Source organism: Saccopteryx leptura, chromosome 1 (assembly GCF_036850995.1).
Source record: "Saccopteryx leptura isolate mSacLep1 chromosome 1, mSacLep1_pri_phased_curated, whole genome shotgun sequence".
Classification (NCBI taxonomy): domain Eukaryota; kingdom Metazoa; phylum Chordata; class Mammalia; order Chiroptera; family Emballonuridae; genus Saccopteryx; species Saccopteryx leptura.
Genome location: NC_089503.1, coordinates 249,016,789 through 249,032,494, shown reverse-complemented (window position 1 = coordinate 249,032,494; position 15,706 = coordinate 249,016,789).

Sequence of the window (15,706 nt, the reverse complement as noted above, 5' to 3'; positions counted from 1 at the left end):
AAGTGACAATGTGAAAGGGCTCCTCTTGGCCAAAGATGTGACAATTTGAGTACCACCAATAAAAAAAGACTGCAGTTGATTGACACATTAACTATATGAAAACCCGTAAGTTTATAATGTGAGAGAGAACAAAACAAAATAAGAAAACTCACTTTCACCATTGGAAGTAATGAGGATACCAACACTTTGATCTGAAAATTGGCCATTAAAGGGAAAGAGAAGCATGTCTCCCACCTGTCTGGCAGGAACTATATTGCAGAATAACCAAATAGCCCTGGTTGAAGATGGAGATTGTTTCTTTAGGGAAGAATTCCAGCTAATCAATGTAGAGAATATTGGAAAGAAAGTTATAAACCCATGAGATAAGAGGTTGATGAGCATTTTACAGCAGTCACTATCTGACCCTGTAGATTGTTTAGGGCTGCCACAAAAAATATCACAGATGGGTGACTCAAACAACAAAAATTCTATTTTCTCACAGTTCTAGAGGCTGGAAGTCCAAAATTCAAGGTGTCAGCAGGGTCAGTTTCCCCCAAAGCCTCCTTGGCCTATAGATGGCTAACTTCTCCCTTTGTCCTCAGTGGTCTTTCCTCTGTGTGTGTCTGAGTCCTGATCTCTTCTTATAAGGACAGCAGTGAGACTAGATTAGCGACTACCTAAATGACTTCTTTTTATTTTTTTATGAAAGAGATAGAGACAGAGAGAGAAACAGATAGGGACAGACAGGAAGGGAGAGAGATGAGAAGCATCAACTCCTAGTCGTGGCACTTTAGTTGTTCATTGATTGCTTTTTCATATGTGCCTTGACCGGGGTGCTCCAGCGAAGCCAGTGACCCCTTGCTCAAGCCAGCGACCTTGGGCTTCAAGTCAGCGACCCTGGAGTCATATCTATGATCCCACTCTCAAGCCAGTGACCCCAGGCTTAAGCTGGTGAGCCCAAGCTGGATGAGCTCAAGCTGGATGAACACACATTCAAGCCAGCGACCTCAGGGTTTTGAACCTGGGTCTTCTGCATCCCAGGCTGACCCTCTATCCACTGCGCCACTGCCTGCTAAGACCTAAATGACTTCTTTTAACATAATCACCTCTTTAAAGACCCTGTCTCCAAATATAGTCACATACTGAGGTCAGAGGGGTTAGGACCTCAACATATGGATTGGAGGGAAGAGGCACAATTCGGGTCAAAAAGGATCTCCTAAGAGTGTGACAAATAGGCATAAAGGAGCCTCCTGAAATAATCACAGCACTCTACACCAAACACACAATGATTCATGTACCAGCAAGCAGGGGAGGAAGCAGACCACTGAGGAACCCAGAATATCACAGCCCTGTGGTGTCAGAATTGGACAGAAGCCTGACCTGTGGTGGCGCAGTGGATAAAGCGTCGACCTGGAAATGCTGAGGTCGCCGGTTCAAAACCCTGGGCTTGCTTGGTCAAGGCACATATGGGAGTTGATGCTTCCAGCTCCTCCCCCCTTCTCTCTCTCTCTATCTCTCCTCTCTCTCTCTCTCTGTCTTTCCCTCTCCTCTCTAAAATGAATAAATAAAAAATTAAAGAAAAAAAAAGAATTGGACAGAAAAATAAACTCTGGCCCTTTCCAACTAGGACCAAGCCATGGGCATATCTCAGGACAACTGGCCCAGTATTGCAAGGCCAGGGGCAAGAGAAAGACCTACCAAAAGAAAGGAAAATGTGAGCTGAAACACCCTGCTCCCAGCACTGAGATTGGCCTCATGGCATTCACATGCACAGTCCGCATGCAGGGAGGCAGCGGAAGTGCCGAGACTCAAGGCTGGATGCAGCAACTTCCCCTGGGGCTCCAAGTGTTGTACACACATAACAAAGAATATTGATATCTCCTACAAATACATCCAACAACAAACTTATCCACACAGGACCCTAGGAAAGACCTGCATCATGCTCACTGACAGCATACCATATTTATAATGGTTCAAGTCCTACTATTCATTGCCCCTGGGCTGCAAGATGGGGCCATATGGGCTTCTGAGGAGTAACAGATTTTAAACAAACAAAAAATCAAAAGAACTGAGGTCGCTGGTTCAAAACCCTGCACTTGCCTGGTCAAGGCACATATGGGAGTTGAAGCTTCCTGCTCCTCCCCCTTTCTCTCTCTCTCTCACTCTCTCTCTCCTCTTGAAAATGAATAAATAAATTTTAAAAAAAATCAAAAGAAAAAAATCAAAGGTAATTCATAAGAAATATGAGGAAAAGAAAAAAAAATGCCTACAGTAGCAGTCCTGTAGACTCTAGGAGCAGTTCCAGGAGGGCAGGCTTCTACGTAGCATGCATCACTTCGAGACCAGGCCAATGCGACCGTGCAGATGGCTACGTGCTGGAGGGCAACGAGCTGCGACTAAGGTGGAGGAAAATCAAGGCTCGGAAAGACAAATAAATCCTCCTCCCTCCTAGCCTAGCTCATGTAATAAAGATGTTTATTGTTCTAAAAGGAAAGAGAGAGAGAGAGAGAGGAAGAAAGGAAGAAAGAAAGGAAGGAAGGAAAGAAGGAAGGAAGGAAGGAAGGAAGGAAGGAAGGAAGGAAGGAAGGAAGGAAGGAAGGAAGGAAGAAGGAAAGGGGGAGGGAGGGAGGAAAGGAAGGAATGAAAGGAGGGAGGGAGGGAGGAAGGGAGAGAGGGAGGGAGGGAAGAAGAAAGGAAGGAAGGAAAAAAGAATTCTGCAAGCAAAACACATGTTTCTCCCACTTTCTCAGGTCCACATCCTGAGTACTGGTGAACATTCAGGGCCTTGACTCCTCTTCACACATTCAAACAATAAACCAGCTATGGCAAAGAGACTAAGCATGCATGCCACCTGCTAGAAGTTCACATCAATGTCTATGAAGTACACTTGAAAAAACAATCTGGCCCTGGCCAGGTAGGTCAGTTGGTTAGAGCATTGTCCTGATACACCAAGGTTGTAGGTTCGATCCCCTCCCTGACAGGGCACGTACAAGAATCAACCAATGAATGCATGAATGGGTGGAACAACAAATTGATCTCTCTCTCTCTCTCTCAAAAATCAATTAAATATATATCTATATCTATATGTCTATATCTATATCTATATCTATGACAAACTGAGTCCCAAACCAGACTGTAGACACACTACTAACTTACAGAAAATATAGAGGAGAGAAGAACATGGTAGAAAAAAATAATTTTGCAATCAGCAAAATCTACACTATGTGAAACAAGGAGAACCAAGGACGTGGCTTCTTCAATAAGTAAAATTAGAAGAAAACAAAAGCAATGGAGGTGGAAGGAGCACCGATAGATGAAAAGGGGTGTCAGAGACATAGCGACCGATTTCGGTAAGGTACCAAAATCCTGATTAAAACAAGATGCGAAAAGAAAAAGACTTTGAGATATTCATGGACATCTGAATGTTGATTGGTTATCTGATGACATCAAGCATAGTAGAAGTGTTAAAATTTTATAAAAGTCATGTTTTAGATATTATATATAGAAATATTTATGGATTTTTAAAAAGCGCAAAATGTATTGACCCTAAATCTAAGTACACCTGTAGTGAACTTTCAGTGTACAAGGCAGACAAGGGCTGAAAGGAGACAAGTAGTGCTGTAAGGAAGGAAGCAAACATGAGACAAATTTGGGACAAATCCCAAACATTAGACGTTCTACAGGATCACTGGTCCAGACTTTTAATGGGTATGGACCGGTTTTACTCCTAAATCTCACCAGTGGGGAGTCAAATTGACATTTTTTCAGACAGACATTGGGAAAATGAGAATAAGGACTGGGCATCAAATGGTCTCAAGAAATTAACATCAATTGTCTTGGTAGAAGTTGGGTAAGGAAGTGCCCATAAACCGGATCTGGGATGTGCTTTGAAACATATAATCGGCAACCACAAGACATTCTCACCAAACCTCCACAGTGGCTTGATCTGGGTGTGACTATTCCAATTCTGTGAATGTTTGAAATCTGGCATCACAAAAATACCAAAGATTTCCTTGCTGGCTTTTCTACTGAAGGTAGCATAGTACACACAAATGTCACAATCCTTCTCTCTCTTGGTGAGGACAGTTATTTACTGGGGAGGACAAGTGATTGACATGGGTGCCTTCATGCTCACCCGTGTTTCCAAGCTTTTCTGAGGCTTTGCAGGTAAACAAACATTCATTGGTGGTTCTCAGCAAGCACTGTTATTTTTTTAAAAAAAAGATTTTGCTTTTTGATTTTAGAGAGAGGAGAGAGGGGGTGTGGAGGAGTGGAAAGCATCAACTCATAGTAGTTGCTTGTCGTATGTGTCCTGACCAGATAAGCCTAGGGTTTTGAACTGGTGACCTCAATGTTCCAGGTTGATGCTCTATCCATTGTACCACCACAGGTCAGGCTCTACAGGTATTGATTGACTTACAACCTATGCAATTTACGACCATTCGATTTATGACCACAATCGCTAGCTACAACTGCTCTGCGTCTGGCAGCGCAAGCGATGCCCAGCTGGACTTACGACAGTGCAGACCAGCTTCCGGCAGCACTACCATCTCCTGCGCACCATTTCAACTGTTATCCCAGACTCCGTACAGCAATTTGTGTTTTGTGTCTTGGATATTTTTCATCAAACCCCTCCCAAGATGTCTACCAAGAGGAAATTGTCTTTGTCTATGCCTCAGCCTGCCAAGAAGGAAAGAAAGGCCATCGATCTCGACACGAAAATGAAGGTAAATAAGCAAATGCATAGTGTTCGCGTGACTGGAGAAGTTGCAAGTGCAGATGAGGAAGGAGCACATAAATTGGTTGATAGTCTGGATGAATTAATTACAGATGAGGGATATCTAGCAGAACGGATTTTCAATGTTGATGAAACTGGATTATTTTGGAAACGGATGCCAGCACGCACTTACATTCACAAAGAGGCCAAAAGTATGCTGGGATTTAAAGCATTTAACGATAGGCTAACTCTGCTGCTTGGCGGGAACATCGCAGGGATTAAGCTGAAGCCGTTCTTAATTTATTACTCAGACAACCCGCATGCATTCAAGAATGTTAACAAGCACACACTGCCCGTCTACTTTCGTTCTCAACGTAAAGCATGGGTAACACAAGGATTGTTTGAAGACTGGTTTATGAACTGTTTTATTCCTCAAGTTAGAGAATATTGTTTGGAGAAAGATATTTCTTTCAAGATTTTATCGCTACTCGATAATGCGCCTGGACACCCACCACATCTAGGCGATCTCCATCTAGATGTAAAATTTGTTTTTCTTCCGCCGAACACGACTCCACTCATCCAGCCTATGGACCAAGGTTCGATTGCTACATTAAAGGCCAACTATCTCTGAACCACCTTCGCTCAAGCAATATCCGCTATAGATGCTGACTCAGAACTAACATTGCGAGATTTTTGGAAACACTACAACATTTTGATGTGTATCAAGAATATTGCTACTGCCTGGGAGGCTGTGACGACAAAGTGCATGAATGGCATCTGGAAAAATTGTGTTAAGTGCTATGTTAATGATTTTGATGGATTTGACAGTGAACATAAACTTGAAACGATTTGGGAAAAAATAGTAAAACTCGCTAAAGACCTTTCTTTGGAGTGTGAAAGGAAGATGTCAAAGAGTTGCTAGACAAAGAATCCGGAGAAGTTACAAATGAAGAGCTAATCGAACTGGAAGGAGAAAGAGTGGCAGAAGAAGAAAGAAGAGAAGCAGAGAAAGAAGAGGAGAAGCCAGAAAGAAAGTTCACCACTAAGGGATTATCAGAAAGTTTATCTTTACTGAATAAACTTCTTATACATTTCAAAGCAATGGACCTAAACATTGAACGATTTGCAAGGATTGAACGGATGGCCCATGATGTGTTTCGTCCGTATCGTGAAATTTATGAAGAAAAAAAGAAACATACAATTCAGACTAAGCTCATCATGTTTATGAAAAAACCAACTCCGGTAACCCCAACTGCTGCCTCAGATGACAACATCAACGATCCGCAGCCAAGCACCAGCAGCCAATAAACTGTTTCGTACATGTTTATATATTTTGATATGTTTTGCAATTGGAAAAATGTTTCCTATGGTATTTTTTACACCTGTATTTTGTATTTTTGTATGCACCTATATTTTGTAATTTTGTATGTTTTGCAAATATTAAACCAGTTGTACTAGTAATGTAGTGTTTTATAATACTTAAACCTGATGAATGTAAAAATAACAAAATGGTGTAGAGATGATACAAATGGCATAAAATGAACAAAGAAAATTATAATATATAACAATGATGCAAGAAACTTATGATAAAAAATGACTTAAAGATTTTTATAACATCATTTCACAGTACTGTACATATAGCCTACACAATTTACAACCAAATCATGTTACGAACTGTCTGTTGGAACCAATCATGGTCGTAAGTTGAGCACTAGCTATACTTAATTTTTTTAAAAGCATTGATACCACTTAGGTAAATGGAAAGTGAATGTCACTTGCCTTGGAGGTAACTGTAAAACAAATACATATTAATGCTAACAGCCTGGTTTTGATACTGAATGGAGGTAGAAAAAGATGTTACCTTGGGGGAACTGAGAGAAGAATATGATGAGAACTTTCTACCATCTTGGCAAAGTCTTGACACTATAATTTATTTTTTAAAGATTTTTTTTTTTTCGGCCTGACCTGTGGTGGCGCAGTGGATAAAGCGTCGACCTGGAAATGCTGAGATCACCGGTTCAAAACCCTGGGCTTGCCTGGTCAAGGCACATATGGGAGTTGATGCTTTCAGCTCCTCCCCCCTTCTCTCTCTGTGTCTCTCTCTCCTCTCTCTCCCTCTCTGTCTCTCTCTCCTCTCTAAAAATGAATAAATAAAAAATTTAAATAAAAAAAAAAGATTTTTTTTTTTCATTTGGCCCTGGCCAGTTGGCTCAATGAATAGAGCATTGGCTGGGTCCTAGGTTTGATTCCTGGTCTAGGCACACAAGAGAACTGACCATCTACTTCTCTCCCCCTCCCTCTTCCCCTTCTCTCTTTTGTCCCTTCCCTCATCCAGTGGGTTGGTTGGTGGTTGGTTCGAACATTGGCTCTAGACACTGAGGATCACTTAGTTGATTCAAGCATGGCCCCAGATGGGCAGGGTGGTTGTGGGATCCTGGATGGAGTGGGAGTCTGTTTCACTATCTCCTCTCCTCTCACTTAAAAAAAAAGAAAGGAGTTTTTATTTTTTGATTTTAGAGAGAGGAGAGAGAAAGAGAAAAGCAGTGGGGAGGAGCAGGAAGCATCAACTTGTAGGTAATTGCCTCTCATATGTGTCTTGACTGGGCAAGCCTGGGGCTTAGAGCCTATGACCTCAACATTCCAAGTTGATGCTCTATCCACTGCGCCACATCAGGTCAGATGTGAGGCTATAATTAAGAAAAAGTTTTTTAAAATACATGATTGCATGATTGTTTGCCCTGGACATATATCTCGGTTGGCTAGAGCAATGTTCCGATACACAGACATTGCTGGTTCAATTCCTAGTCAGGGCACATGTAGAAACAGATTGATATTTTTCTCCCTCTCCCCCTTTCTCTCTCTCTAAAATCAGTAAGTTTTTATTTTATTTATTTATTTATTTATTTATTTATTTATTTATTTATTTATTTTTACAGAGACAGAGACAGGGATAGACAGGGACAGACAGACAGGAACGGAGAGATGAGAAGCATCAATCATTAGTTTTTCATTGCGCATTGCGACATCTTAGTAGTTCATTGATTGATTTCTCATATGTGCCTTGACGGCGGGCCTTCAGGAGACCGAGTAATCCATTGCTGGAGCCAGCGACCTTTGGGTCCAAGCTGGTGAGCTTTTGCTCAAACCAGATGAGCCCGCACTCAAGCTGGTGACCTCGGGGTCTCGAACCTGGGTCCTCAGCATCCCAATCCGACACTCTTTGCACTGCGCTACGGCCTGGTCAGACTAATAATAAGTTTTTAAAACACATGATTGTTTTTAAATGCTCTTCCGTGAACCCCCTAAAATCTTTTGTCCCCCAGGGCAGGAGACAACTTTGAGAGAAATATCGACCCAGATAAACGGGCCTCCAAACCCTGGGCGTTTGTTTTGGTCCGACCTGCTTACCATAATTGGAGCTACACAGGGATTGTCTGGTTCTCCCTGCCACCCCCAGCAGAGTATACCCTGGAGGCTTCCTATGTGTTAGTTTGACATATAATGCCAACTAAGTGCCAGGCCAGACTCTGAACCCAGTTTTGTTTTGTTTTTTTTGTGGGGTTTTTTTTATTCATTTTTAGAGAGGAGAGAGAGAGACAGAGAGAGAGAGAAGGGGGGAGGAGCTGAAAGCATCAACTCCCACATGTGCCTTGACCAGGCAAGCCCAGGGTTTTGAATCGACGACCTCAGCATTTCCAGGTTGACGCTTTATCCACTGCGCCACCACAGGTCAGGCCACTCTGAACCCAGTTTTGCCTTCACTACCTAAATTATGTAACTCCGGGCAAAAAAATGACCCCATGAAAAACTGGGATGCTAACAGTGTGAGAAACGTTCTTGTGCTGGGCTCAGTAAAAAGCTCAGGACCAGGTCACACTGCTGTTACCATGGGGACATGCAGGCCCTGCGTAGCCAAGCCAGGTGATTTTCAAAAGAAGCTGGGAGTTTTTTTGTGTTGTTTTGTTTTTTAGCAAGAGAGCCAGAGACAGAGAGAGGGACAGACAGGGACAGACAGGCATGAAAGGAGAGAAATGAGAAGCATCAATTCTTCGTTGAAGCACCTTAGTTATTCATTGATTGATTTCTTATATGTGCCTTGACCAGGGGGCTACCGCAGACCAAGTGACCCCTTGCTCAAGCCAGAGACCTTGGCCTCAAGCTGGTGAGCCTTGCTCAAACCAGATCACCCCAAACTCAAGCAACCTTGGGGTTTCGAACCTGGGTCTTCTGCATCCCAATCCAATGCTCTGTCTACTATGCCACCAGCTGATCAGGCCAGAGAAGCTGGGAGTTTTGATGTGACATCTCCGATTTTTCAAAGTTGGTCACTAATTTAAATTTTTTTCCCATACAAACACCTGTAAACCTACTTTTGCCCCACACTTTATTCGATGCATTTGTTTTGTTTTGTTTTGTTTAGCAAGAGAGAGACAGACAGACAGACAAAGACAGACAGGCAGGCAGGAGAGAGATGAGAAGCATCAATTCTTCACTGTTGGCATCTTAGTTGTTCACTGTTTGCTTTCTCATATGTGCCTGACCAGGGGGTTCCAGCAGAGTGAGTGATCCCTTGCTCAAGCCAGCAACCATGGGGTTATCTTTATGATCCCACGCACAAGCCGATGACCTCAGGATTCGAACCTGGGTTCTCAGGGTTCCACGCCCGGCGCTCTATTCACTGCGCCATCGCCTGGTCAGGCCTAATTTAAAATTTTAAAAGGGCCAAAAGCTCTAGAGTACAAACTGAACAGTGGATCAAATGAGGTCCAGAGCCTAAATAAGGTTCCAAGATTTTGTAGTCACTTGTGGAATCTATTATTCATCTGGCACTTGTGACTGAGACCCTACTTTAGGGCAGCTGCTGGGTCAACTTGTTCCACTTGTGCACTCTTTGATTGCTTCTCTACCAGGGACAACATTTTATCCTCTAAGTCTAAGCCACCTGGCCAGGGCCCTTCTGGATTTCTTTAAAGACATTTCAACTGGAATCCAGCATAAGTCTGGAGGCCTACAGCCTGCCTCAGTTTTTCTTTTCTTTTTTTTCTTTTTTTTTATTTTTCTGAAGTTGGAAACGGGGAGGCAGTCAGACAGACTCCCGCATGCGCCCTACCGGGATCCACCCGGCATACCCACCAGGAGGCGACGCTCTGCCCATCTGGGGTGTTGCTCTGTTGCAACCAGGGCCATTCTAGCGCCTGAGGCAGAGGCCACAAAGCCCCGGGCCAACTTTGCTCCAATGGAGCCTTGGCTGCGGGAGGGGAAGAGAGAGACAGAGAAGAAGGAGAGGGGGAGGGGTGGAGAAGCAGATGGTCGCTTCTCCTGTGTGCCCTGGCCGGGAATCGAACCCAGGACTCCTGCACGCCAGGCCGATGCTCTACCACTGAGCCAACCGGCCAGGGCCTGCCTCAGTTTTTCTTTTCCTGCTCAACTGTTTCCAAATGTTCCAGTTCTCGCTGTTCAAGTGCCCGGATGGGCCTTTTCATAAGGTCAGCATTGCTGATGTGTAAAAATAATCTGAGGAAGTTCACTCCAACTTGCCCAGCACTGGCTAGCTCTGCCTTCATCACTCAGTTCTCCAGTGTTCCTGCTTCATGGGGGTCACTTGGACCCCCCAAACTGAAATAGTATTCCTCCAAGGATATCATTTTGTCTTCTTCACTGCACTTACTACTACCAGAAGTTTTTTGTTTTATGTGTCACTTGTTGCTCTGGCTTATTGGCATCCTAAGGGCAGGGACTGAGTCTGTCTCATGAACTCCCCAGGATAGAGCCTGTTCTCAAGGACTAGCTAGATGCAAAAATAGATGAACAAATAGAGGTGGTGTAATAAATAGATGAATGAAGAATTGTATTCTATCTTTATGGCCCAGAGATGCTGCTAAACTCCATGCTACTCAGTGGACAGGAACTATTCAGGGAGATATTAAAATGACATCGTCCCTGACCTCATAGAACTCTTTAGCTATTCACCAGGGTTCTGTTTTATTTTTATTTTTTATTTTTATTTATTGACTTAGAGAGAAGAGAGAGAAAGAGAACATCGATTTGTTGTTTCATTTATTTATGAATTTGTTGATTGACCCTTGTATGTGCCCTGACCAGGGATCAGACCCTCAACCTTGGCATATCAGGACAATGCTCTAACCAACTGAACTACCCAGCCAGTGCATTACGTGGGCTCTGGATGCTTCCAACAACCTGACTGTCCCTTGATAATACAAAGCTCCATTTCCCTCCGGTCATCTCCTCTCCCCCGAGTCTCACCCCTTTGGATCTCCATCCAAGGTGGGGATGGAAGAATGGCTTCATGCCTCACACCCTCACATACTTTTGGGTCACTCACAATATGCACAAACTCCTTGGCCTGCTTAAGCTCCTGGGGAAAGCCCTCGATGAGGAAGCTCTGGCTCCCTGGGCAGGACAGCATGCTGTCATTGATCAAAACTAGGTTGACACCCTGGAAAGGAAAGGTGTGGGTAGATCAGTGCCCAGGAGCCTTCACTTATGCAGTCACCTTGGCAAGTTCTCTTCCTCCAGCTGGAACTCTGGTGAAATTGAGGAACAGACACCCCATCCAGTACCTGAGATTTTGAGTCTGCTCTGATGCCCTGAGGCTTCTGGAAGCACTTCTGAGAAGTGGAAACAGTGATTGTCTACTGAGTGAATGCCCACCATGTGCCAGGTTGGCTGGGTCTCATTTACTCATCACTTCTACCTTACAGGTAGGTATTGGGTGACTTTCATTTTACAGGTGATGAAACAGGTATAGGGAAGGGGCTAACTATATATGTGCCCAGGGTCACAAAGGGAATAAAATAAATACTAGCTAATTTATTGAATGCTTCTTAAGTGCAGGCGTTCCACCAAGCACTTAAGAAGAATGATGTCATTAAACCCTTACCACAGATTCTTGCTGTGGGTCTAGTTGCTTTCCCTTTTTACAGATGAGGACACAGAGGCTTAGGGCGATAAAACAGTGGCCATGCAGGGAGCCACAGCTTTCTGGGCTCATCAGCGTCCATGGGGTCTTTCCAGATAGTTTGTCCCAATTCACCCCCTTCTTTCCTCTGCCTGTGCACCCATGAACTCTCACATGGGCACAGGAGTCTCTGCAGCATGATGTCACAGATCTTCTGGCCCTGCCTAATGCTGTGTTGTGCCTCCAGCCACAGAGGTTGGTCCAGCCCCGTGTGGCAGAATCCATACTTAGTCGCCATGTTCTTGCACTGTGTCCTTTGCCACAGTCTGGACCACCCATCATGAAGGTGATCAGGGGGACTTGAGGATGTCAGTGGTGCCCAGGAAAGGAGGGAGAGGGATTAGTGTCTGAAGTGATCAATGGGCACCAATGTAATTGTGTCCACAGCTCAGTGCAAGTCCATAGGGTGACACCAGACACAGGTCTGCTAGCAAAACCACTTTTGCCCTAGGGTGGCATTGGAGTGTGTGTATCCAGGCCCAGTGGTGTCTTCAGGCATGGTATACATTAATGCTGCTGTGGGTTCTGTGGATAAAAGATGTGAACCTGAGCAAGCTAGGCCCCTTGCATGCATCATCTCCTTGAAGCATCACAATAACTCTATCATCCTGTATTATAGTCGAGGAAACTGAGGCTCAGTAGGGGCAGGGACCCATCGTCCAGATCCATCCCATACTACCTTCCCTTTCTTCACTCCAGTCCAGCCCCAGCAGCCTCCTGGCCTCCTTTCTGACCCTTGAACTTGGCAAGCTCATCCCCCACCACCACCACCGCTGTTCCCTCCATCTGGGAAATCCTTGCCTCAGTGCCTTTAGGTTACAGTTCATCCACTCTCATTCCCTATGTTGGAACCCAATTTCTTCCACAGCAATGGCCATGATAAGTAATGACTTTGTTTACTTTTTTTTAATTTTGTCTCCCAGCCACCATACTCCATGAGGGCAAGGATTATTTGTCTCACTTGTCCTTATATTTCAAGTAGTTTCCAGTTCCTGACATACAGTAGTGGGTGAAGAGTAAATCAATATCCACAGCTAACAGACATGTCTATGGGATGTTGTAGTTAATGATGCAATTTTGGAACCTGGCCAGTTGGCTCAGCAGTAGAGTGTCAGCCAGCATGTGGAAGTCCCAGGTTTGATCCTTGGTCAGGACACATAGGAGAAGCAACCATCTGCTTCTTCTCCCTCCCTCTTCTCTCTCTCTTTCTCTCTTCTCCTGCAGCCATGGCTTGGTTTGAGCAAGTTGACCCCAGGTGCTGAGGATGGCTCCATGGCCTGCCTCAGGCCTAAAAGCTCAGTTGCTGAACAATGGAGCAGCAGCCTCAGCTGGGCAGAGCATGGCCAAGTAGGGGACTTGCTGGATGGATCCTGATCTGGGCACATGTGGGAGTCTGTCTCTGACTCCCCACCTCTCATTTAATAAAAAATAAAATAAAATGTAAAATACATTATTTAAAAAATGGTGCAGCCTGATCAGGCAGTGGTGCAATGGATAGAGCGTGGGGCTGGGACGCAGAGGACCCAGGTTCGAAACCCCAAGGTCGCCAGCTTGAGTGTGGACTTATCTGGTTTGGGCAAGGCTCACTAGCTTGAACCAAGGTCATTGGCTTGAGCAGGGGATCACTCGGTCTGCTGTAGCCCTCCCCCACCCCAGTCAAGGCACATAAGAGAAAACAATCAATGAACAACTAAGGTTCTACAAAAGTGGTTCTCAACCTTTCTAATGCTGTGACCCCGCAATACAGTTCCTCATGTTGCGGTGACCCCAAACCAAAAAATAATTTTGGTGGCTACTTCATAACTGTAATTTTGCTACAGTTATGATTCGGAATGTAAATACCTGATATGCATTATGTATTTTCCGATGGCTTTAGGCGACCCCGCAGGGGTCGCGACCCACAGGTTGAGAACCGCTGTTCTACAACAAAGAATTGATGCTTCTCATCCCTCTCCCTTCCTGTCTGTCTGTCCCTATCTGTACGGTGACCAAGGTTTTTACAATGAAAAGGAGTACAAAAATAAATTGAAGAAAACAATATCATAAATAAAAGAAACATTTTATTCATTGCAACAATACACTATAATATGATAAATGCATAATAAAAACCTTTGTAATATTTTATATTGTAATTATGCTTACATGCCTATTAATCTTTAATAATAATTGTAAGAAAAAAGTACTCATTTAGTAAAACTAAATATCAAACAAAACCACTAATTCAGAGTAATATTCGGGTGTATTTATCATTTTCCAATTAAAAAACATCTGTTTTATGCAACTTTTTAATCAAAATGCATTAATAGATATGGTTTGAGGTTAGATTTTCACTTTAAAACTCAAATTTCGGGAAAATACTTTTAAATAAAATTATACGTATTTGGAAATTATTAAATAGATAATGAATTAATAAAATGTGAATTGTGCTTACCTGTTTATTATTAAATATTCACTGAGAAAGAAATAATCGTGAGCTTACAATGCCGTATGTGCTGTGTTGTGTTTCAGTAAGAAGTACACAAAGCCATTTGCGTGCTAGCTATATTGCACACTCTCTCAATTCTCTCCTGCGGAGTGCTTGTGTCTCATAATTGCATCTTGCAGCACTGTACTGATTGATCCTTGATGAGTTGTCATGTCAAATACAAATACTTCACATCACAAGCAATGGATCAACTCTGCCATCGATCGAATACGGACATTTACAGATTAGTCTTCCAACATCAAAAAAGAGGACATGTGGGAGGACACTTTTCGAGAGAGGACGGAACTTACAAAAGAAGGACTGTCCTCCCTAAAGGAGGACAATTGTTCACCTTACTATTTGTCCCTCTGTCTCTGACGCGCACACACACAAAAATGGTGCAATTTTGGTGTCTTGCTTTCCTCTGCCTTTGCTTAGACAACTCCTATGCATCCCGCAGAGCCCAACTTAAACCTCCACTCCTCCCTGAACCCCTCAGCTGTGCTTTTCCTGTGACATTTCCTGAGTTGTAGGCACCATGTGTTTTTGTTTTTTTTGTTTTGTTTTTTTTTGTATTTTTCTGAAGCTGGAAACAGGGAGAGACAGACAGACTCCCGCATGCGCCCGACGGGGATCCACCCGGCACGCCCACCAGGGGGGACGCTCTGCCCACCAGGGGGCATCGCTTTGCCGCAACCAGAGCCACTCTAGCGCCTGGGGCAGAGGCCAAGGAGCCATCCCCAGCGCCCGGGCCATCTTTGCTTCAATGGAGCCTCGGCTGCGGGAGGGGAAGAGAGAGACAGAGAGGAAGGAGAGGGGGAGGGGTGGAGAAGCAGATGGGCGCTTCTCCTGTGTGCCCTGGCCAGGAATCGAACCCGGGACTTCTGCACGCCAGGCCGACGCTCTACCACTGAGCCAACCGGCCAGGGTGGCACCATGTTTTGAGACTGAATAGTCTACTCCACTATACTGTAATCCTCCAAGAGGACAGGGAGTTGGTTTGACACATTCACCATAGAGGGCCTGAACCCAGCGCAGCAGGCGCTCAAATGGATTAATGAATGGTTTATCTGTGAGCATGCTCAGTTAGTTGTGCTACTACTATGGTATGGGCGAGGAGCGTGTACACACCTGGTAAAGTAGGGTGGGGTACCTCCCTCCTGCCCTCCACAGCCTCCTTTTCTTCTTCCCAGTAAGCCTGCCGCCTCTGCAATGTTACCCTCTCCTGGGGCCTTATAGGCCCGCTGCCCCTTTGAGGCCAGTGGCTTGCAGGGTGGTCGCTCCCCATCCCGGCTCAGGCCTGACTCCTCCCGACTCGACTCAACGTCACAGGGGCTCTGGCCCAATCATTTAGCGCAGCGGTTCTCAACCTGTGGGTCGCGACCCGGGCGGGGGTCGAACGACCAAAACACAGGGGTCGCCTAAAGCCATCGGAAAATACGTATTTATTTTATTTAAAAATGTATTGTATAATAAATATGTATTTTCCGATGGCTTTAGGCGACCCCTGTGTTTTGGTCGTTCGACCCCCACCCGGGTCGCGACCCACAGGTTGAGGACCGCTGAT